Source organism: Rhinopithecus roxellana, chromosome 22 (assembly GCF_007565055.1).
Source record: "Rhinopithecus roxellana isolate Shanxi Qingling chromosome 22, ASM756505v1, whole genome shotgun sequence".
In the NCBI taxonomy this organism is placed as follows: Eukaryota; Metazoa; Chordata; class Mammalia; order Primates; family Cercopithecidae; genus Rhinopithecus; species Rhinopithecus roxellana.
In genome coordinates this window covers 7,675,415-7,697,746 of record NC_044570.1, presented here as the reverse complement: position 1 = coordinate 7,697,746, position 22,332 = coordinate 7,675,415, and the positions used below count along the sequence as shown (strand labels likewise).

Sequence of the window (22,332 nt, the reverse complement as noted above, 5' to 3'; positions counted from 1 at the left end):
ACAGAAAAACAGCGCACATAAAAATGTATTCAGCAAAACAAATTAATACTGATGGGAAAACACCATAGAAATCCATTTAAAGAAATCACCAGGAGAAAAAGGCACACAGAAGAATTTGAGTCCCAATGAAAATGCTCGGTTTTACAAATATTTTAGCATTCTATAAATCAATTCATAGTTGTAAGTAATTCAAATGAAAAGAAAAAGATGGTTTTCTTTTCCCCAAGAGGGAAGAGAGACAGTGATAAAATGGTTCTGAAGTTAAAAGGAAAAACACGGTACACAAAGGTGGAAACTCACACAAACGTAAGACAACATAAAAAAGAAGAATTCAAGTCTTGCTTGTAAATGGTTCTGTTCAAAATGTTTTCAGAGGCAACAATAAACTGGAAACACATGTTCATAATATACCGGGCAATGTTTATTGTCTATAAGTAATTCAAAAACGACTAGAAATCAGGGAGGATATACTAGAAGAGAAGAAGAAAAGACACAGTATGCCATACACAGAAGTCTCCACGGCCCACTGATGCATGGTTTTTGTTTCAAGTTTCAGAATTAAAGACATGAAACTAAGACAAGGTTAGCATGACATTTTGCACTATTGGACAAAGACGTTTTGGTGAACACCACTATTGGAGATGGTGTGAGGAAAGGGTCATCTGCGCACCCCGCTGCCATCAAAATAAATGGGTGCAATTCTGAGGCAATTTCAAAACCATGTCAGAAGCTACCAAAGTACTCACAAACATGGATCTAAACAACTTGCACTCTAGAAATATATCTTCAAACATAAAGGAAAGTGCATGAAGGGCAGTCAAATCTGCTTTGTAATTTATAATTCCAAAACATCAGAAGAAACATAACTTCAGAATTAGGGATTAAAGAAACCAAAGTATGTAATTAAGTATGTAGTATAATTGTAGTATAATAAAGTCATATGATACAAATGATTAAATGACACAAGAAAATATTCAAGGAATATTCTTATGCCAATAATAACATTAGCAGCAAAAAACCATTTTTAATGTCAACAGGATTTAGACCATCTTGATAGTTTTCTGTGTTAAAAATTAAACATGTCGAGAAAAACACTCAGTAAAAATCTAATTATTTAAAACAAGTTGGCTTCCCCATAGGAAACACAGAAATGGTTTTCCCCATAGCAAGTCTGTATCTAAAAGCTCTTATTCAATTATCTGGAAGTTCCATTTATCTTTGAAGTGAAATCAAGAAAAGAAAAATAAAATCCAAACCAAAAACTATTTTTGAAATCTAGGTTTTCCACTACTTGAGCAATGCAATCACCTTGTAGTTCAACGGCAGGAACAGGCTCACCTGAAATCTCCTCTTCTCAGATGACACAAACATCACTGCCAGGTAAACGACATAGAGACCACCCGTAGGGTTAGAGGCTCTTACCAGTGAAACCAGGTCGGTTGGGGCTTGGATCTGGCTTTGGTTTGGGGGATCAGGCGGTGCTGGGGGTCACCTGTTTGTAAAACATGAGAGTTGCGATCATCAGTGCCTTGCAGTCAAAAAAAATGAAAAATCAATTTCCATGGCGACCAGGAAAATGAAAAATCAATTTCGATAGTGACCAGAAAAGAAAATGAAAAATCAATTTCGATAGTGACCAGAAAAGAAAATGAAAAATCAATTTCGATAGTGACCAGAAAAGAAAATGAAAAATCAATTTCCATAGTGACCAGAAAAGAAAATGAAAAATCAGTTCCAATAGCAACCACAAAAGGAAATGAAAAATCAATTTCCATAGCGACCAGAAAAGCAAATGAAAAATCAATTTGCATAGAGACTGTTCACTAAACAGGTAAAAAGTGGCCCTTGTTTTTGTCATGGTGGGGATGTCCATACACACAGCCTCTTGCCAATTCCCTTCCATCATCTTCCAGCTGCAGGATTTAAGTATTTTCAAGTATTTTCAAAGAAAACTAAGCCAGGTGTCCAGACCACCTCCAGAATTTGAGAGGTCCTGTGCAAAGTGAAAATGCAAGACTCATTGTTCCCATTTTATGAAGATTTCAAGATGGCAGCTACAGAGTAATACACCAATATAGTGCCCTTGTATGCACAGGTCCCTGTGTGACTGCGCAGGTCACATGCCCATGAAGTCTGACCTGGCCAGGGAAGTGACATTTGCCTTATATCATTCCAGAAACTGTAACAATTTTAAAATAAAAGCCAGCATACTGGTGGAAAAAAAAAATCCAACAACAACAAGAATAAACCACAACAAAGCATATATTTTCAATATTTCCACTGTATAAACCCAATCCATGGATCATGCAAAAGAGATAAGTCTCTTGGAAATGACAGTAATTTGGTGACAGTAAGCAAGTCAGTAACCAGACTTAAAAAGAGTTACTCACTGTTTCCTCCATCACCAAAGGCACCTGCTAAGTCCAAGTCAGCCCCTAAAGGAGGGAAACGGTCTGTTACTTCTCAAGTTCTGAGAAATGAGGAAGGAATGACTTCAGAAACAGATGGAGAAATCACCAGAGACCCACATGACTAAAGACTTTTCTGAGTATCACACTGACCAGGATGTCATTTGAAAAAACAAATTCCTGACCATTTTTACATCATTTTTCCTTCAGAGGACAAGAGTAAGAGATGAGAGCAAGAGAGAGAGGGAGAGAGAAATAACGTCATTTGTAAATCAATTGTGCTGCCTAGACCGAACTGGGACTCCGCATCTGCTTGCACACAACTCCCTCTGATGGACTCCCCATTATCTCCTCTCAGGTCTGCAACACCTGACCTGGTAAGCAGACCGTAAGAGGTAGGGCAGGTGATTGTGATCTCATCTGATCTGTGACTGACAGATTCTGATCCGTGTCTGAAAAGTGGCTCTACCCACCCAGCTGGGCTCCACAAACTAATGTGACATTCATGCTAGTTTCAAAGCCAGCCCTCTAGGTTTTTTTGTTTGTTTTGTTTTTGTTTTTTTTGAGATGGAGTTTTGCTCTTTTGCCCAGGCTGGAGTGCAGTGGTGCAATCTCAGCTCACTGCAACCTCCGCCTCCCGGGTTCAAGCCATTCTCCTGCCTCAGCCTCCCAAGTAGCTGGAGTACAGGCACACACCACCACACCTGGATAATTTTTGTATCTTTAGCAGAGGCGGGGTTTCTCCATGTTGGTCAGGCTGATCTTGAACTCCTGACCTCAAGTGATCCACCCACCTCAGCCTCCTAAGGTGCTGGGATTACAGGCGTGAGCCACCTTACCTGGCCCAGCTTTCTAGTTCTAAGCTTTTCAAATCCCAATTAAGGTCGAGGCACATTTTATATTGGGAGTGATCAAGGAGGCTCAAATGAAAGAAACATGAGGGGCTACATCAAAATGAATCTTTTTTTTTCAAAACCATATCAAAATACACAAGTAATGAATAAAAAGCACGTGATTTTTCACATATATTATATAGAAAGGAATAAGAAATCTCATAAGAACGTATGTGTTCAGGAAAAAAGCATACTGGAAGAGAAAGACACTTCTCGAAATGATTTATTTTATTTAAAGGTGAATCTCTTTGGGATTTTGTCCTAATGTCTGGAAAAAAAGGCTGTCTGTCGTATTTACAACTCCACATATTAAAAGTTGTCCTGAGTTTTCTAGCAAAGGCAACAGAACTAAATTACAAATGAACTGTAAAGAGAACATATAAATCCAGGAACGGGGAAAATGTTTAAAACCCGTTACCAAATAATATGACAGACTTCTTAGAAAAGGTCAGAGATGACGAGAAAAAAATTGGATTTTAACAAAGGGTCATCATTTCACGGATAGTAAAAAAACATATACACAGTCGTTTCTACATGACAGAAATCAACAGAAAAAGAGTGGACACGAAAATGGATTCACAGTCACAAAAACAAGGAAAAAACACTTTAGAAACCCACTGACGGAATCAGTAAGAGAAAGAGACAAAACTAATCTCAAAGAAAAAGCTCAGGCCAGGTGCAGTGGCTCACACCTGTAATCCCAGCACTTTGAGAGGCTGAGGTGGGCGGATCACCTGAGGTCAGGGGTTCAAGACCAGCCCGGCTAACATGGCGAAATCCCGTCTCTACTCAAAATACAAGAATTTGCCGAGCATTGTGGTGCGTATCTATCTGTAATCCTAGCTACTTGGGAGGCTGAGGCACGAGAATCGCTTGAATCCAGGAAACGGAGGCTGCAGTGAGGTAAGATCATGCCACTTGAGACTCTGTCTCAAAAAACAAAAAAAAAAAAAAAAAAGAAAAAGCTCAACATTGAAAACGCATTACCATTCCTTGAATCAACCTATGATTATCAACAATTCAAATGAAATTGAAAAGAAGGTTTTACTTCTCCCAAGAGAAGAGACAAGAGCAAAAGGATTCCCAATTTAAATGGAAAATAAAAAGTTACAGGAAGCAGGATACCCACACAAACGTAAGACACCATTAAAAAAAATAAACATACTGCTTGTAAAACATTCCTGTTAAAAATATTCAAAGGCAAAAATAAAGTGCAAAACCATTTTCGTAATAAGTGGCTGGTAATCTTTTATATCGATAAATCACTGAAGAAGGCTTATACATCAGTAGGTAGCGAGGCCGAGACAGGCGGAACATCTGAGGTCAGGAGTTCGAGACCAGCCTGGCCAACATGGTGAAACCCCGTCTCTACTAACACTACAAAAATGAGCCGGGCCTGGTGGCGGGCACCATGAATTGAAGGATAAAAGGCCAAAGCATCCAGTACACAAAAGAAGAAGTCTCCACGGCCCATTGGGATGCATTATGCTTTTTACATGTCAGAACGAGAGATGTGGAACTAAGACGACTTTGATATAATAATGACACTATTCGACAAAGGTTTTGTAGGTGATAACTGCTACCGGAAAAGGTTTGAAGACACAGACGTTTGCAGATACCCTGGGATCAAATCAAACTGGTGCCATTCTGGGGCAAGCAAACAACCAGGTTAAAAGCTACAAAAGTACTCATATGCATTGATCTAGACAATTTGAATACCAGAAATCTCTTCAAAGGAATGAAAAAGAGTAGATAAAGTTGACTCAGATTGGCTTTGTAATTCATAATTCTAAAATGTCAGAAGACACGATGTTTTCAACATTAAGAATTAAAGAAATTAATATATTTTATTATATACTTAGAATAGTATTTAACTGTTAGTAAATGTCATACGATAGAAATGAGAAAACGACATGAGAAAACGTGAATAAACATTCTTATTAATAAGTATAAAATAATGTTACAATAAACAACAGAGAGACCACCCGTAGGGTTAGAGGCTCTTACCAGTGAAACCAGGTCGGTTGGGGTTTGGATTTGGCTTTGGTTTGGGGGGATCAGGGGGTGCTGGGTCACCTGTTTATAAGACGTGAGAGTTGCGATCATCAGTGCTTGCAGTCAAGAAAATGAAAAATGAATTGCCATAGTGACCAGAAGATGAAAAATCAATTTCCATAGCGACCAGAAAATGAAAAATCAATTTCAATAGCGACCAGAAAATAAAATGAAAAATCAATTCTGATAGCAACCAGAAAATGAAAAATCAATTTCGATAGCGACCAGAAAAGCAAATGAAATATCAATTTGCATAGAGACTGTTCGCTAAACAGGTAAAAATTGAACCCTGTTTTTGTCATGGTGGGGATGCCCATACTCGTAGCCTCCTGCCAATTCCCTTCTGTCATCTTCCAGCTACAGGATTTCACGTCAAGTGTCTTCAAAGAAAACTAAATCAGGTGTCCAGACCACCTCCAGGATTTAGGAGGTCCTGTGCAAAACGAAAATGTGCGACCCATTGTTCCAACTTTATGAAGAATTTGAAGATGGCAGCAATACAGCAATAAACCGTGGCACCCTTGTGAGCACAGGTCCCTGTGTGACTGCACAGGTCATATGCCCATGAGGCCTGACCTGGCCAGGGGAGTCCCAATTGCCTTACATTGTTCCAAAGACTGTAACCATTTTAAAACAAAAGCCAGCATACTGGCTGGGCGTGACAGCTCGCACCTATAATCCCAGCACTTTGGGAGGCCAAGATGAGTGCACAGCTCGAGTTTAGGAGTTTGAGACCAGCCTGGTCCACATGGCAAAACCCAGCCCCTACCAAAAAGACAAAAATTAGCCGGGCATGGTAGTGGGCGCCTGTAATCCCAGCTGCAGGGGGGGCTGAGGCCTGAGAATCGCTTAAGGCCAGGAGGTTGCAGTGAGCTGAGATCGCACCACTGCGCTCCAGCCTGGGCCACAGAGTTAGACTCTGAAACTATACTTCAAAAAAAAAAAAAAAAGCCAGCATACTGGTAAAAAAAAAAAATTAATCAAAAATGCAACAGAACAAAAGCAAACGACACATGTACTTCCTCTGTTCCCACTGTCCAAACTCAATTCATTTATCATGCAAAAGAGATGTCTCGAAAATGATAATAATTCGATGACAATCAGCAAAGTCAGCAACAGGGGAGACTTTAAAAAGTTCCTCACTGTGTCCTCCATCACCAAAGGCATCTGCTAACTCAAATCAGCCCCTAAAGGAGGGAAATAAGCTGTGAATACCACGGTTCTAAGAAATGAGGAAGGAATGACCCCAAAACAGGTGGGGAACACACCACGGCCCCACGTTTCTGCACACTTCAGAAAAAGTGAATTCCTGTTTTTGCATCACTCTTCCCTCAGGTGAAAACAGTGAAAGATGAGCATGAGACAGAAAAAGAGGCAGTAAGAGAGAGAGAGACACAGACAGAGAGAGACGGAGAGAGAGAGAGGGGATGAGAGAGAGGTGGGAGAGAGAGAAGGGAGAGGACAGAAGAGAAAGGAGCGAGAGAAGAGAGGGGACAAAGACACAGGAGAAAGACAGCAGAGAGAGGAGAGAAGAGACAGAGGAAAGAGGAGAGGGAGGAGAGAAGAAAGAGAGGAGAGAGATGAGAGAGAAGAGGGGGGAGAGAGGAGTGAGAGGGGAGAGAGAGGAGAAAGATAAGTGAGAGAGAAAGGAGAGGAGAGAGACGAGAAGGGGAAAGAGGAGAGAGAAAAGAGAGAGAAAGGAGAGAGGAGAAAGGAAAGATGAGAGGAGAGAGAGAGGCGAGTGAGGAGAGTGAGGAGAAAGAAGAGAGAGAGAGGAGAAACAGGAAAGAGGAGAGAAAAGAGGAGACAGAGGAGAGAGACGAGACAGACGAGAGAGAAGAAGAGAGAGAAGGGGGTAGAGAGAGAGGAGAGAGGGGGAGAAAGGGGAGAGAGAGGAGAGGGGGAGAGAGAGGAGAGAGAGGGAAGGGGGTAGAGAGAGAGGAGAGAGGGGGAGAAAAGGGAGAGAGAGGAGAGGGGGAGAGAGAGGAGAGGGGGAGAGAGAGGAGAGGGGGAGAGAGAGGAGAGAGAGGGAAGGGGGGAGAGAGAGAGGAGAGAGAGAGGAAAGAGAAGAGAGGAGAGAGAATAGAGAGCGAGAGAGGAGAGAGAGCATGAGAGAGGAGAGAGAGAGAGAAAATGTATAAATCAATTGTGCCACCAGTACCAGGTTGGAATTCCAACTCTCCCTGCACACAAGTCCCTCCTGCTGATTCCTCATCCCACCATCCTCTCCTCCCACGTCCCCAACAGCTTTTTTGAGGGAGACCCTAAGAGGTGGAGACAGATGACTGTCATCACATTTAGGCTAGAGGGTGTCCAAGAAGTGGCTTTCCCAACCCAGAGATGCCCCACAAACTGATGTGACAATTTACCATGATGTCAGAGGGGCCATCTAGTTTCAAGCTTTTCACATCCCAACTACAGTTGAGGCACTTTTCAATTGGGAAGGGCGAATAAGGAGGCTTCCGTGAAGGAAACTCGATGGGCTACATGGAAACCAACGCTCCTGCAAATCATCGTTATTGATGCAAGTATGGTGGTCCCTGTCGCCCTGTCTCCTGTCTGCCTGTTACATGCCTTTCTTCTCCAGGAAACAGAATTCTTAGGCCACCAGAACTCCCTTGGATATACTTTCCTGACCCCAAGCACACAGTAGGTGCAAAGGAAGGAAGGAATGCATGAAGGATGAAGAAATGAATTCGCAGAGAGACAAGAGAAAAACCCTTTCTGCAGGTGGCTTGGGAACAAATGCAGCCGATAAAACCCTACAGAGCCATCATGTCTATGGTGGTAGCCTGCCAGGAAGAAGGAAGGACATTTAAGAAGAAAAGAGAAAATACCCAGTAGCGGGATTGCTGGGTCAAATTGTAGTTGTACTCTCAGTTCTTTAAGGAACTTCCACACTGTTTTCCATAGTGGAAAAGAAGTCATCCTATGAAAAAAATACCTGCACACACATTTTAAAAGCAGCACAACTTGCAGTTGCAAAAATGTGGAACCCACCGAAATGCTCATCGATCAACAAGTGGATAAAGAAACTGTGGTAAGTATATATGAAGGAATACTACTCAGCCATGAAAAGGAATGGCACTCGCAGCGACCTGGATGGGATTGGAGTCTATCATGCTAAGTGAAGTCAGTCAGGAATGAAAAACCAAACATCGTGTGTTCTCACTCACATGTGGGAGCTAAGCTATGAGGATGCAAAGGCATAAGAATGACACAATGGACTTTGGGGAATCACGGGTAAAGGGTGGGAAGGAAGTGAGGAATAAAAGACTATGAATAGTGTGCCGTGTATACTGCTCGGGTGATGGGTGCACCAAAATTGCACGAATCATCACCAAAGACCTTCCTCATGTAACCACACACCCTGTGTTCCCCAATAACCTATGGAAATAAAAAAATTAATTTAAAAAAATCTGGGAGGCCAAGGCAGGTGGATCCGTGGAGGTCAGCAGTTCAAGACCAGCCTGGCCCACATGGTGAAACCCCGTCTCCACTAAAAATACAAAAATTAGCCGGGCGTGGTGGTGGGCACCTGTAATCCCAGCTACTTGGGAGGCTGAGGCAGGAGCATCCCTTGAACCCAGGAGGTGGAGGGTGCAGTGAGCCCAGATTGCACCACTGCACTCCCCTGCAGGCTGCCAGCTCCTCTAATGTCCCCGCTGTGGAGCAGGCCTCACTGTCTCTAATCTCTACCAATTGAAAGCACAATTTCTAGGATACCCAGGACACATTTTTAAAATGTGGAAAGCCATAAGCAATTCCTCCTTAAACACAGAGGGCCGGACTCCTAAGAGATGCTCTAGGCTGAGTTACATACTATTAAGAAGAAATTTTGCTGAGCAAACCCGGCCTCCTCTGTCTTCCCCAGAGCCGGGCATGCAGGCTTTTAATCCTAAATATATTCAGCCCTGGTAAGTGTGGGCGGAGGATTACCCAGGTGCCGAGGCAAGACACTGAAGGCACAAACTGTTTCAGTGTAATAAAGAAAACAGTTAGAATAAGAATAGTTGCAATATAAATTAGATATAGAGATGATCATGGACATTATCAATCACTAGTATAAACATTACTAATCTTTAGCTTTTAATATTACTCTTTGTTGCATGACTCATATAACCAAGGAATAACCGGCGGGTATAGGGTCAGGTGCTGAAGGGACATTGTGACAAGTGACCTAGAAGGCAAGAGGTGAGCCCTCTATCACACCCGCGTAAGGGTCGCTTGAGGGTTCCTTGGTCAAGCGGTAATGCCAGTGCCTAGGAAGGCACCCATTCCTCAGCAGACCACGAAAAGGAGTCTCCTTTCCTTTAGGAGTCAGGGAACACTCTGCTCCACCAGCTTCTTGTGGAAGGCTGGATACCATCCCAGGCCTGCCCGCAGTCATCGGCCTAACCCCCTCCTGCGGTGCTCTGCTTCAACGGTCACGCTCCTTGTCCACTCTCACGTTCCTCCCATACTCCTGGTTCCTCTTTAAAGTTCTTAGAAGATAGTGGTAGAAAAAATAGTGAGTCTTAAAGTCTTTAATCTTTATGATAAGTGCATAAAAGAAAACATTGACGTATGCTGCCTTCCCTCTCTGCTTCGGCTACCTATAAGGGAAGGGCCACCCGTCCCACGATCACGTGACTTACTTGACCTTCTCAATCACTTGGATGACTCACCCTCCTTACCCTGCCCCCTTGTCTTGTATACAATAAATATCAGCGCCCAACCATTCAGGGGTGCTACCACTACCGGTCTCGGTGTCTTGGCGGTAGTGGTTTCCCGGGCCCAGCTGTTTTCTCTTTATCTATTTGTCTTTTGTCTTTATGTCTTTATTTCTTATGATCTCTCATCTCCACACACGGGAGAACACCCGCCAAGCCCCGTAGGGCTGGACCCTACAGGTAAGGCCAGTCCAGACACAACACTGCCTGCAAGCAGGTCTACTTAAAAGCCTGACTAGGCTGGCGTGGTGGCTCACGCCTGTAATCCCAACACTTTGAGAGGCCGAGGCGGGAGGATCACCAGAGGTCAGGAGTTCTAGACCAGTCTGGCCAACATGGTGAAACCCTGTCTCTACTAAAAACACAAAAATTAGCCAGGCATGGTGGTGGGTGCTTGTAATCCCAGCTACTCAGGAGGCTGAGGCAGGAGTATTGCTTGAACCTGGGAGAAGGAGGTTGCAGTGAGCTGAGATTGCACCACTGCACTCAAGCCTTGGCGACAGAGCTAGACTCTATCTCAAAAACAAAAAACAAAAAACAAAAAACACCTGACTATATTAAGGACCAAAAATGCACCAGTGAGTGGAAAAAGGAATGTATAACATAGGACAGCCAGCAGGTTCTCTGTTTTATTTTTAAAGGTTGGGGATAGAAAAATGTTGTTAAAGAGTAGAATTGAATTGCTCGCTACGCAAAGGATAAACGCGTGAGGGGATGAATACTGCATTCTCCATGATGTGATTATTGCTTATTGCAAGCCTGTATCAAAACATCTCACAGACTCATAAATATATACACCAACTATGTACCTACAAAAATAAAAAATAAAGAAAAACACTGTTAACAGTGTCGGGGATGACAGGGGATCCTTCCTTCCCGGTATTTTTTCTGTTTTCCGAATTCTCTCTCCTCTGGTACACACCGACAATCTGGTAGGGGCACATTTCTACCCCCACGTGTCGCTTTTCACAGGGACCTGTCACACAGCGCAGACGCTTAAATTCCTGGAGCCTGTATCCGCTAATTTTTTGTTTGTTTGTTTTGAGACAGAGTGGCACTCTGTCGACCAGGCTGTAGTGCAGTGGCCCCATCTCGGCTCACTGCAGCCTCTGCCTCCTGGGTTCAAACGATTCTCGTGCCTCAGCCTCCCGAGTAGCTGGGATTACAGATGTGCACCATCACACCCAGCTAATTTTTGTATTTTTAGTAGAGATGGGGTTTCACCACGTTGGCCAGGCTGGTCTCGAATTCCTGACCTCAAGTGATCCGCCCGCCTTGGCCTCCCAAAGTGCTGGAATTACAAGCGTGAGCCACCGCGCCCGGCCCGCAAAGTATTTTTGAACGTTTTCAGGAATGACAATTTTTTCTAACTTTCCTTCCCCTCCCCCACCCCGGGTCTCAGGCTCCCAGCAATTCCAAATTTAGGCCCGGGATGCAGGGCGTGGCTCCGGGAGGCCGCTCCGGGGAGACCTCCCCAATTGCCCTAACAAAGACCCAGGTCCCTGATTCCTGGGGGGCGGTGGGGAGATAACAGGGTGGGGTGAGGGGCTCATGCAAAGGGGCAGAGATCCCTAAGAACGTCACCAGGGTTGGGGGGAATCGGATGCCACCTCTTCCCCAGGTCCCTCTAAATTTAAGAGCTTGCGATTCTGAAAACTGTAGAAGGAAAATTAAAAATTGGAACCCCAGTTCACTCTGCCAAAATAATAACAATAATAAAGCTGGAAGCTGAAGTAGGCAAAAAGCTGTCTTTCCTTCTGTTCCCAAGCAGATAGATGCAGAGAAAGAATGCAACAACTCTCTGTTGACCTTATCTTAATAAAGTGCCAATTTAGTGAGCGTAAGACAAACACATAGTTGACTACTCTACCTGCTCCTTTTCTTTTGCAACAGGTGAATTGGGTAAAATGAGCCTTCCTCTTTCTTTCCCCTGCAGCGTGCTTTCCCCCCTTTAAATACCTAAGCCCTCAGTATCACCTTTGGAGAAAGGCATAGATCTGTCTCCCGGGCTCCTTCCTGACCTTCGCCAAATCAACTCAAATGTATTGAGACTTGTCCCAGGTACTTTTTGGTTTACAAAAGAAACGCTGACCTTTCCCTCTGAAACGGCTGCCACCCGGCCCCAGGAAGAGCGTTGGGGAGCAAGTGGGCGCCTCCTCCGGACCTGGGCCCCCGTGGGCACAGCGCGTCCCGCCGGGCAGGGAAGAGGGACCTGGTGTCCCCGCGAGCGCACCACCCCGCAACCCACATCCCCAAGCGGATCTCCAGGCCCGACCCGCGCCCCACCGCGTCCCCCGACCCGGATCCCGCCGCTCGCTCACCAGGGGCGGCCACCAGAGGGCGGAGCAGGCCGAGGAGCAGCAGCGCCAGCGCAGCCCAGCGCGCCGAGGTGCGCCCAACGCGAGCGGGAACCATCCCCGAGAGCAGCTCGCGGGCGAAGGCTGCGGGACAGAACCTCCCTCACGGGCCGGGTGGGGCGGAGCCCGCGGAGGACTCGAAGAGGTTGGGTGAGTGAAGCGGCCCTGCAAGCTCAGCCCGGGCTGCGCCTGCCCCGCCCCACCCCGGCCTCCATGTGCACACGGAAGGGGCGGGAACGCTGGGCCCCCGGGGAGGGGACGGAGGCGGGGTCCTGGGGCGGGGACAGAGGAGGGGGGCCCCCGGGGCGGGGACGGAGGAGGGGGGCCCCCGGGGCGGGGACGGAGGAGGGGGGCCCCCGGGGAGGGGACGGAGGAGGGGGGCCCCCGGGGAGGGGACCCAGGCGGCGCCGAGGGGAGCACGGGACGCCCCCCCTTCCCTTCTCAGGAAATTGTGAGTGCCCCCAGCCCACAAGCCCGTCGCCAGGACGCCCAGGACGGCGCCAACTAGAGCAAAGTGCAACCCCCGGGAAAGTGCGGGTCCCTCCCTCTTTACGGCCCCTTAAATATACGCCCCAGGGCGGTCCCTACCTGGAGCCCAGAGAAACCGCCGCCCTTCTTGGAGAGGCGTGGGCCTCTCCGCACTCGCCCTTGCTGTCCCCAATCTGTTCCTAACAGGCACCCTCCCAGGCAGCCCCAACGGGGAGGAAATGAAACTTCCTGCTTCTCTGCTCAGAAAGCTATGGGGCCCCCTTCCCGCTGCTTGCGGGGCGCTCAGGGCGATCCCCAAGGGGTACGAAATGCAATCCCTTCCTTGCTCAGAAAGGCGTAGGCCTCGACAGCCAGCCACGGCCCCTGGTCCTTTCTGGAGCGTCCGAGCTGGGGGCGCTCAGTGGAGAGGGATGGCGGGGGTGAGGGGTTTTGGGACACACTGCGGATACGCCCTCTGCGCGGACCGAGGACGTTCGGCCACGAGCTCAGAGACAGGGTTGGGAGTGAGGACTTGTGGCCGTGGTTTGGGGTCGGGGGTAAGACCCCTATCTGGGTGGCCTGGCTGAGTCCTGGTCCTTGGCGACTCGCCCCCGCAGGCTGAGTCAGGGGCCCTTCGGTAACACTGGTCTTGTGCTGTCCCAGGCCTGCGGCGACGCCGTCCATCCCCAGACCGTCTGTGCCCCTGGATCAGACACAGGCAAGGCCAGAGGGCCTGGCCCCGTACCTCAGGGCCCACCTCAGGAGTTTGAGGAATGCAGCAAACTATGCACTCCACTCCTGGAGGCGGAATCACTTTTCTTTTTTTCTTTTTTTTTCTTTCTTTCTTTTTTTTTTTTTCTTTTGTCTTTGCTTCGTCCTGAACCTGCCTGGAATAATGATGTGATGGCTGAAGTCCCAGCAGTCAGTTTGGAGCAGGAAGTCTCCTACAGGATAGAAGTTGTGTGTGTGTTGTTTGTTTGTTTTGAGATGGATTCTTGCTCTGTGGCCCAGGCTGGAGTGCAGTGGCACCGTCTCGGCTCACTGCAACCTCCGCCTCCCGGGTTCAAATGATTCTCCTGTCTCAGCCTCCTGAGTAGCTGGGATTACAGGCGTGCACCACCATGCCTGGCTAATTTTTGTATTTTTAGTAGAGACAAGGTTTCACCCTGTTGGCCAGGCTGGTCTCGAACTCCTAACCTCATGATCCACACACCTCGGCCTCCCAAAGTGCTGGGATTACAGGCATGAGCCACTGTGCCCAGCCAGAAGTTGTATTCCAAGCATGGCAGAACACGTTGAGCAAAGGTGTCAGGGTGGCTGGTGACATAGCATGATGGCCGTGCCAGCCCCAGACTCACTCTCCCAACTTCTTTTACAGGACAGAGGCGTACATTTTTATCTCACTGTTTGCTAAAGTCAGGTCTCCGTCAGCTTTCTTTAAATCACTTTTATTTCTGTTTTTCATTACCAGGGTCTGAACCCAACTTGGAGACCTCCTGTGAGGTTCTTGTGGACAACCAAGACACTTAAGAGATGTCTGAGCGTTACACACCATGTCTGCTGCACAGACGATCAAATGAAGTTTTTGAGGTCAGTGGATGATGGGTGGATATAGATGGGTCTGAGGGTAGGAAGTGGTGGATGGATGAATGAATGGACAGACAGCCATGTGCATGCACGAATGGGTGGATCACTTGCTGGAAGGATGAATAAAGAGATAGATGGCTGGATGAATGAATAAGTGGGCAGACAAATGGGTGGATGGATGAGAGGATGAGTGGATAGATGGATGGAAAGATGAGTGGGCGATTGGATGGATAGATAGTTGGGTGGATGGCTGAATGGATGGATACATGGACAGGTGAATAAATGGATGAATGGATGGGTGGGTGGATGAATGGATGAAGGAATAGATGAGTAAATGATGAATGGATGGGTGGGTGGAGGAATGGATGGATAAATGGACAGATGAATAAATGGATGGATGAAAGCGGGGATAGATGGATTGATCTATGGATAGATGGATAGATAGGTGAGTGGATGGGTGGGTGGATGGATGGTTGGACGGATAGATGGGTAGACAGATTACTGGGTGGCTGAAGGAGTAGAGAGATAGATGGGTAGGCGGGTGGATGGATGGATAAATGGGTAAACAAATGGATGGATAGATGGGTGGACAGATTACTGGCTGGCTGGATGGGTAGAGAGATAGATGAGTGGGTGGGTGGGTGGATGGATGGATGGATGAATGGATGGATGGACGAATGGATGGATGGATAGATGGATGGACAGACAGACAGATGGATAGATAGCTGGATAGATGGGTGGGTAGAAGAGTAGATGGATGAATGGATGGATGAGTAGGTGAATAGGTGGATTGATGGACAAACAAGTAAATTTCTACCTGACATTTTTGTATTGTCGTATAATTTTCTATGCGTTAGTTCACTGGGAAACAATTGTGATACATGGATATTGGACTTATTAGCTCATGTCTGCTGATAAGAAAACAACACAGGGCCATAGAGTTCATTTGCAGTGGGCTGGGATCAAAACGAAGGGCTCTTTGATTCTGAGTTCAGGCCATTTGGACCATTTTGCCTTGTGACTGCCCCCAAATCACTGGAATTTTCCTCGGGGTTCACAGCGCCCAAAGGTAAACAGTATTTGGTAGCCTAGAGTTCATACTTTGGAAATTTCATGGTCTGTGTCCCCTCAGTGGTACAAAGCATTTTTACAGCAATAATTAATTTGGCAATAACTTGATGGGTGAGCCTGTGTATGCGTCTTTTCAGCTGGCTAGTACAGTATCAGTGATGCCATGTTCGCATGCTAAATACCAGCCAGAGACATGCAAGAAAAGAAGGGCAGGCCGGGTGCGATGGCTCGTGCCTGTAATCCCAGTACTTTGGGAGGTTGAGGTGGGTGGATCACCTGAGGTCAGGAGTTCGAGACCAGCCTGGCCAAAATGGTGAAACCCCGTCTCTACTGAAAATACAAAAATTAGCTGGGCATGGTGGTGAGTGCCTGTAATCCCAGCTACTCTGAAGGCTGAGGCAGGAGAATCACTTGAACCTGGGAGGCGGATGTTGTAGTGAGCTCAGATCACACTACTGCACTCCAGCCTGGGCAACAGAGCAATATTCCATCTCAAAAGAAAAAAAAAAAAGAGGGGCACAGCCTACCAGAGCTGCTCAGACACATGTTCTTTATCTGAGTTTTTGGGGGTCAACTCAAAATCCGATCAACAGATGACAATGACATCCTAAAAACCGTTCCCAGATCAGACAGTAAAATTTCACAGATTCTGCCTTTGAGTCATGGGGATCTGAGTCTCTGTAGATTCAGGAGAAATATCTCATGCATACAGTTCCAGAGAGTCAGGGGCCAGCCTTTTCTGTCAAAAGAGAGACAGAATGGAATTGCGCGTTGGCGTGGACCAGATGCAAGGAAACATCACTCATTTAAGCTCCTTTACAAACCCTATCCCAGGCAGCTCTTTCCTTCTTCACTTTCAGCCGTCAAGCCTCTCCAGTGTCCTGGCGTCTAAACCTGCTGACATGATGGGGCTGTGCTTTCCCTGGAAGATGGTCTCTATTCCTGACCATTCTGAAGGCAAAGAACTCGAAATCAGTTCAAATGCAAGTCGCAGCACATCCACGGAGCAGCTGGAAGTGCTGCCTGTGGCCTGTCGTAATGGCGGGGTAGCAGGGAGAGAGAAATGTTTTTCTTCACCCATCATTGGCTTTATGACTAAGGCCCCTAGAACAAAAGACAGAATAGCAAGAGAAAAGCAGGTCCATGTATTTAAGTCTTATGTGACGTGAAAGCCATCATAAGAAAGAAATAGGGAAATCTGAGTATTTTTGTGCTTCGGTTTTGGTTTTTTGTTTGTTTTTTGAGATGGAGTCTCACTCTGTCGCCCAGGCTGGAGTTCTATGGCGTGATCTCGGCTCACTGCAACCTCCACCTCGTGGGTTCAAGCGATTCTCCTGCCTCAGCCTCCCGAGTACCTGGGACTATAGGCAAGCAGCACCACGTCCGGCTAATTTTTGTATTTTTAGTAGAGACAGAGTTTCCCCATGTTGGCCAGGCTGGTTTCGAACTCCTGACCTCAGTGGATCCACCCGCCTCGGTCTCCCAAAGTGCTGGGATGACAGATGTGATATGCTTAGTTTTAATGAAGAGTGAACAGTGATGGAGAAGTATGATTATTGGACAAAAGTGTTACAGGAATGGGGTCCCAATCCAGACCCCAAGAGACGGTTCTTGGATCTCAAGCGAGAAAGAATTCAGGATGAGTCCACAGAGTAAAGTGAAAGCAAGTTGATTAGGAAACAAAAGGAATACAGAATGGCTACTCCATAGACAGAGCAGTCCCGAGGACTCCTGGTTGCCCATTTTTTATGGTGGTTTCTATGGATATGCTAAACAAGGGGTGGATTATTCATGCCTCCCGTTTTTAGACCATGTAGGGTAACTTCCTGATGTTGCCATGGCATTTGTAACTGTCATGGCGCTGGTGGGAGTGTAGCAGTGAGGATGACCAGAGGTCACTCTTGTGGCTGTCTTGGTTTTGGTAGGATTTGACTGGCTTCTTTTTTTTTTTTTTTTTTTTTTTTTTTTTTTTTTTACTGCAACCTGTTTCATCAGCAAGGTCTTTCTGACCTGTATCTTGTATCAACCTCCTATCTCATCCTGTGACTTAGAATGCCTTCACCGTCTGGGAATGCAGCCAAGTAGGTTTTAGCCTCATTTTACCCAGCCCCTATTCAAGATGGAGTGGCTCTGGTTTACACACCTTTGGCAAAAGGATCTGATCTAATGAGAATAAACTGCGGGAACTTAGCAGGGCCTGTTTGTTCAGATTCTTCTGCATCCCTGTGTGTTCAGAGTTAAGGATATTCTCTTCCTCCTGGTATAGGGAGGGGACCTCCGGAATGGGGGTCCCATGACCTGCTTCAGGGTAAGATCAGAGAGTCCTTCTGAGCTTTTATGACCTACGTTAAGGAAGAACCGTGAGGGTAAGGTGAAAGTGACCTTCTTACTTACATTGTTTTCTCAAATGCCACAGTTCCAGGTGGAATGTTTCCTGACCCCATCAGGAAAAGCAAAGCAAGGAGAAAACAATTTCGGGGGACAAGATGAGGAGATATAGCAGATGGGGGAGGTTTGTGGTCAACTATATCACTCTTAGAGGCATTCAAGGAATATTTCAGAATTTCTGATAGCACACACCAGGAACAGCCTAATCTCCCTAAAAGGAGTCTAGTTCATTACTGAGTTTACGGCTTCCCTACATTTACTTGTTTCTGACCACAATTTATATATATATATATATATATATTTTTTTTTTTTTAGACAAGGTCTTCCTCTGTCCCCCAGGCTGGAGTGCAGTGGCACAATCTCGGCTCACTGCAACCTCTGCCTGTCGAGTTCAAGTGATTCTCTTGCCTCGACCTCCCGAGTAGCTGGGAGTACAGGCGTGCACCACCATGCCCAGCCAATTTTTGTATTTTTAGTAGAGAGGGTTTCACCATGTTGGCCAGGCTGGTCTCAAACTCCTGGCCTCAAGTGATCCATCTGCCTTGGCCTCCCAAAGTGCTGGGATTATAGGCATGAGCCACTGTGTCTGGCCTGACCACTGCCATATTTAATGAAGAGGAAACCCCTCCCTCCCTGAGGGTGACGGAGGGCATCAGATCCAGCCTTTGTGACAAGAAGAAAGTGTTGGTCAGCACTAGGAGTAGAAAGGGTGTGTTTTAGTCTGTTTTCTGTTGCTATCACAGAATACCACAGACTGAGTAGCTTATTAAAAATAGAGGGTGTTTTTAACTTGCAGTTGTGGTGGCTGGGAAGTCCAAGGTGGAGCAGCTGAATCTGAGGAGGGCCTCATTCTGGTTCATAGCTTGGAGAGAAAGTGGACGAGGGGAGAAGGTGTGTGCTCAACAGAAACAAGGGGGCCACAGTCCCACAACAGCTAGCCCCTTCCTTCAAGAGACATTAATTCCACTTAATAACCTAATTACCTCTTCAGTGTGCCACCTGCAAATGCCGTTGCACGATGAGTAGAAAAGCTTTTTAGACCTTCTCTCCTCTTCCAGGGCCAGGCACAGTGGCTCATGCCTGTAACGTCTTTGGGAGGTCAAAGCAGGAGGATTGCTTTGAGGCTAGAATTTTTTTTTGAGATAGAGTCTAGCTCTGTCGTCCATGCTGGAGTACAGTGGTGTGATCTCAGCTCACTGCAACCTCCGTCTCCTGAGTTCAAGCAATTCTCCTGCCTCAGCCTCCCAAGTAGCTGGGTTTACAGGTGTGCGCCACCACACCCGGCTAATTTTTGTATTTTTAGTAGAGACAGGGTTTCACCATGTTGGCCAGGCTGGTCTCCAACTCCTAACCTTAGGTGATTCCTCTGCCTCAGCCTCCCAAAGTGCTGGGATTACAGGCATGAGCCACCGTGCCCGCCTCCCCCGCCTGCCCAATTTTTTTTTTTTTTTTTTTTTTTTTTTTATTAGCCAGGCATGCTGATTGCTTGAGCCTGGGAGGTGGAGACTGCAGAGATGTAATTGCATCACTGCACTCCAGCCTGGGCGACTGAGACCCTATCTCAAAATACAACAAAATAAAAAACAAGAATGCAGACTCGGAGCACAGCCGAAACCAAGTTTTAGCTGCAAGACAGGTTATGGGAGGGAGAAAGGAAAAGGCTTTGGTAGCAAAAGTGGGCTTGTTATGTAGATGCAACTTCACAGGTAGCAGCCCCCAGAGAGAAGAGATGGTGAACATTTCTTTTCAGGCCTTTAAAAGCTCCATGCTCTAGGAGAAGAGAAGAGTTGGTCACTTTACAGCTGACTGTCTAATCCGAACAAGAGAAGGGCTGGCCGCCTTACACCGGACTCTCTAATCTGGACAAGAGAAGGCTGGCCGCCTTACAGCAGGACTCTCTAATCCAGAGAGAGAAGGCTGGGCAGCTCTTACAGCAGACTCTAATCTTAATCGACAAAGAATGGCTGGCCGCCTTACAAACCGGACTCGCTTACACCGACTCTCTAATCCAAACAAGAGAAGGGCTGGCCGCCTTACAAGACTCTCTTCTGGACAAGAGAATGGCTGGCCGCCTTACACCGGACTCTCTAATCCAGACAAGAGAAGGGCTGGCCGCCTTACACCAGACTCTCTAATCCAAACAAGAGAAGGGCTGGCCGCCTTACACCAGACTCTCTAATCCAAACAAGAGAAGGGCTGGCCGCCTTACAGCAGACTCTCTAATCTGGACAAGAGAAGGCTGGCCACCTTACAGCAGACTCTCTAATCCAGACTAAAGAAGGGCTGGCCGCCTTACACCAGACTCTCTAATCCAGACAAGAGAAGGGCTGGCCGCCTTACACCGGACTCTCTAATCCAAACAAGAGAAGGGCTGGCCGCCTTACAGCAGACTCTCTAATCTGGACAAGAGAAGGCTGGCCACCTTACAGCAGACTCTCTAATCCAGACTAAAGAAGGGCTGGCCGCCTTACACCAGACTCTCTAATCCAGACAAGAGAAGGGCTGGCCGCCTTACAGCAGACTCTCTAATCCGGACAAGAGGAGGGTTGGCTGCCTTACAGCAGACTCTCTAATCTGGACAAGAGAAGGCTGGCCACCTTACAGCAGACTCTCTAATCCAGACTAAAGAAGGGCTGGCCGCCTTACACCAGACTCTCTAATCCAGACAAGAGAAGGGCTGGCCGCCTTACAGCAGACTCTCTAATCCGGACAAGAGGAGGGTTGGCTGCCTTACAGCAGACCCTCTACAGATCAACAGACGCAAGGTTCCCCCACAAAAGACAGTGTTTCTTCTTTTTTGTTTTTCTTCACCTTTAATTTAAAATTCAAGGGTACGTGTGCAGAATGTGCAGGTTTGTTACCTAAGTAAACATGTGCCATGGTGGTTTGCTGCACAGATCAACCCATCACTCAGGTATTAAGCCAGCATCCGTTAGCTATTCTTCCTGAGGCTCTCCCTCCCCTTACCCCCGAGCTTTTCACAGTCCCCAGGGTGTGTTCTCCTCCCTGTGTCCATGTGCTCTCATTCTTCAGCTCCCACTTATGAGTGAGAACATGCAGTATTTTATTTTGTGTCCCTGCATTAGTTTGCTGAGGATAACGGCTTCCACCTCCATCCGTGTTCCTGCAAGGGACATAAACTCATTCTTTTGTATGGCTGCATAGTATTCCATGGTGTATACGCACCACATTTTCTTTTTTCTTTTTTTTTTTTGAAATGGAATCTTGCTCTGTCACCCAGGCTGGAGTGCTGTGGTGCAATCTCAGCGCACTGCAACCTCTGCTTCCCAGGTTCAAGCGATTCTCCTGCCTCAGCCTCCCAAGTAGCTGGGATGACAGGCACCCGCCATCACACCCAGCAAATTTTTGTATTTTTTGTAGAGATGGGATTTCACCATGTTGGCCAAGCTAGTCTTGAACTCCTGACCTCAAGTGATCTGCCCACCTTGGCCTCCCAAAGTGCTGGGATTACAGGCATGAGCCACTGTGCCTGATGCATGTATCTTTATGATAGAATGATTTTTCCTTTGGGTACCTACCCAGTAATGGGATTGCTGGGTCAAAGGGTAATTCTGCCTTGAGGTCTCTGAGGAATCGCCACACTGTCTTCCACAGTGGTTGAACTAATTTACACTCCCACCAACAGTGTAACAGTGTTCCTGTTTCTCCACAACCTCACCAGCACCTGTTGTTTTTGACTTTTTAATAATCGCCATTCTGACTAGTGTGAGGTGGTGTTTCGTTATTAACTTTGATTTGCATTTCTCTGATGATCAGCAGTGTTGAGGTTTTTCCGTATTTTTTTTTTTTTGGCCACATGAATATCTTCTTTTGAGAAGTGGAAAGATAGCATTTCAGGAGTACTCCCCAATATATTAAAGAAATATATTTTGAGATAAAATATTTTTATTTCCTTTAGTATATTTTATTTATTTATTTTTATTTTTTATTTTTCTTTGAGACAGGGTCTTGCTCTGTCACCCAGGCTGGAATGCAGTGGTGTGATCTCGGCTCTCGACAACCTCCACCTCCTGGGTTCAAGCATTTCTTCCGCCTCAGCCTCCCAAGTAGCTGGGATTACAGGTGCCTGCCACCACAACTGGCTCATTTTTTTGTATTTTTAATAGAGATGGAATTTTGCCATGTTGGTCAGGCTGGTCTAAAACTCCTGAGCTCAGGTGATCAACCCGCCTCCCAGAGTGCTGGGTGTACAGGTGTGAGCCACTGCGGCCAGCCCGTTTCTTTTCTTATACAAACAAACCTATGATGATAAAGTTTAATTTATGAATTAGGCACAGTGAAAAATGAACAACAGACTCATAATAAAATAGAACAATTATAACAATATACTGTAGTAAAAGTTATGTGAATGTGGTGTGCTCTTTCTCTCTTT

The 22,332-nt window shown here is 46.5% G+C and overlaps 1 protein-coding gene and 1 long non-coding RNA gene across 5 annotated transcripts in view; both read left to right on the top strand.

Annotated features, from left to right (window-relative positions):
• Positions 1-2,179: 2,179 nt before the first annotated feature.
• On the top strand, positions 2,180-4,528 carry LOC104663353. Its single transcript, XR_748127.2, has 2 exons — positions 2,180-2,803; positions 3,843-4,528. It is a non-coding gene; the product is annotated as an uncharacterized LOC104663353 (long non-coding RNA).
• Positions 4,529-12,770: 8,242 nt separating this feature from the next.
• LOC115895635 (translation initiation factor IF-2-like) overlaps positions 12,771-22,332 on the top strand; it is a 46,677-nt gene continuing 37,115 nt past the window's right edge. For 2 of the 4 annotated variants that reach the window (XR_004055810.1, XM_030926233.1), the window contains exons 1-2: positions 12,771-12,876; positions 14,365-14,483. The gene's annotated coding sequence lies outside the window, so the exon portion shown is untranslated. Of the gene's footprint in view, positions 12,877-13,058; positions 13,216-14,364; positions 14,484-21,904; positions 21,966-22,332 lie in introns of those variants that run through there. The other 2 variants (XR_004055811.1, XM_030926234.1) reach the window with 2 other exon arrangements.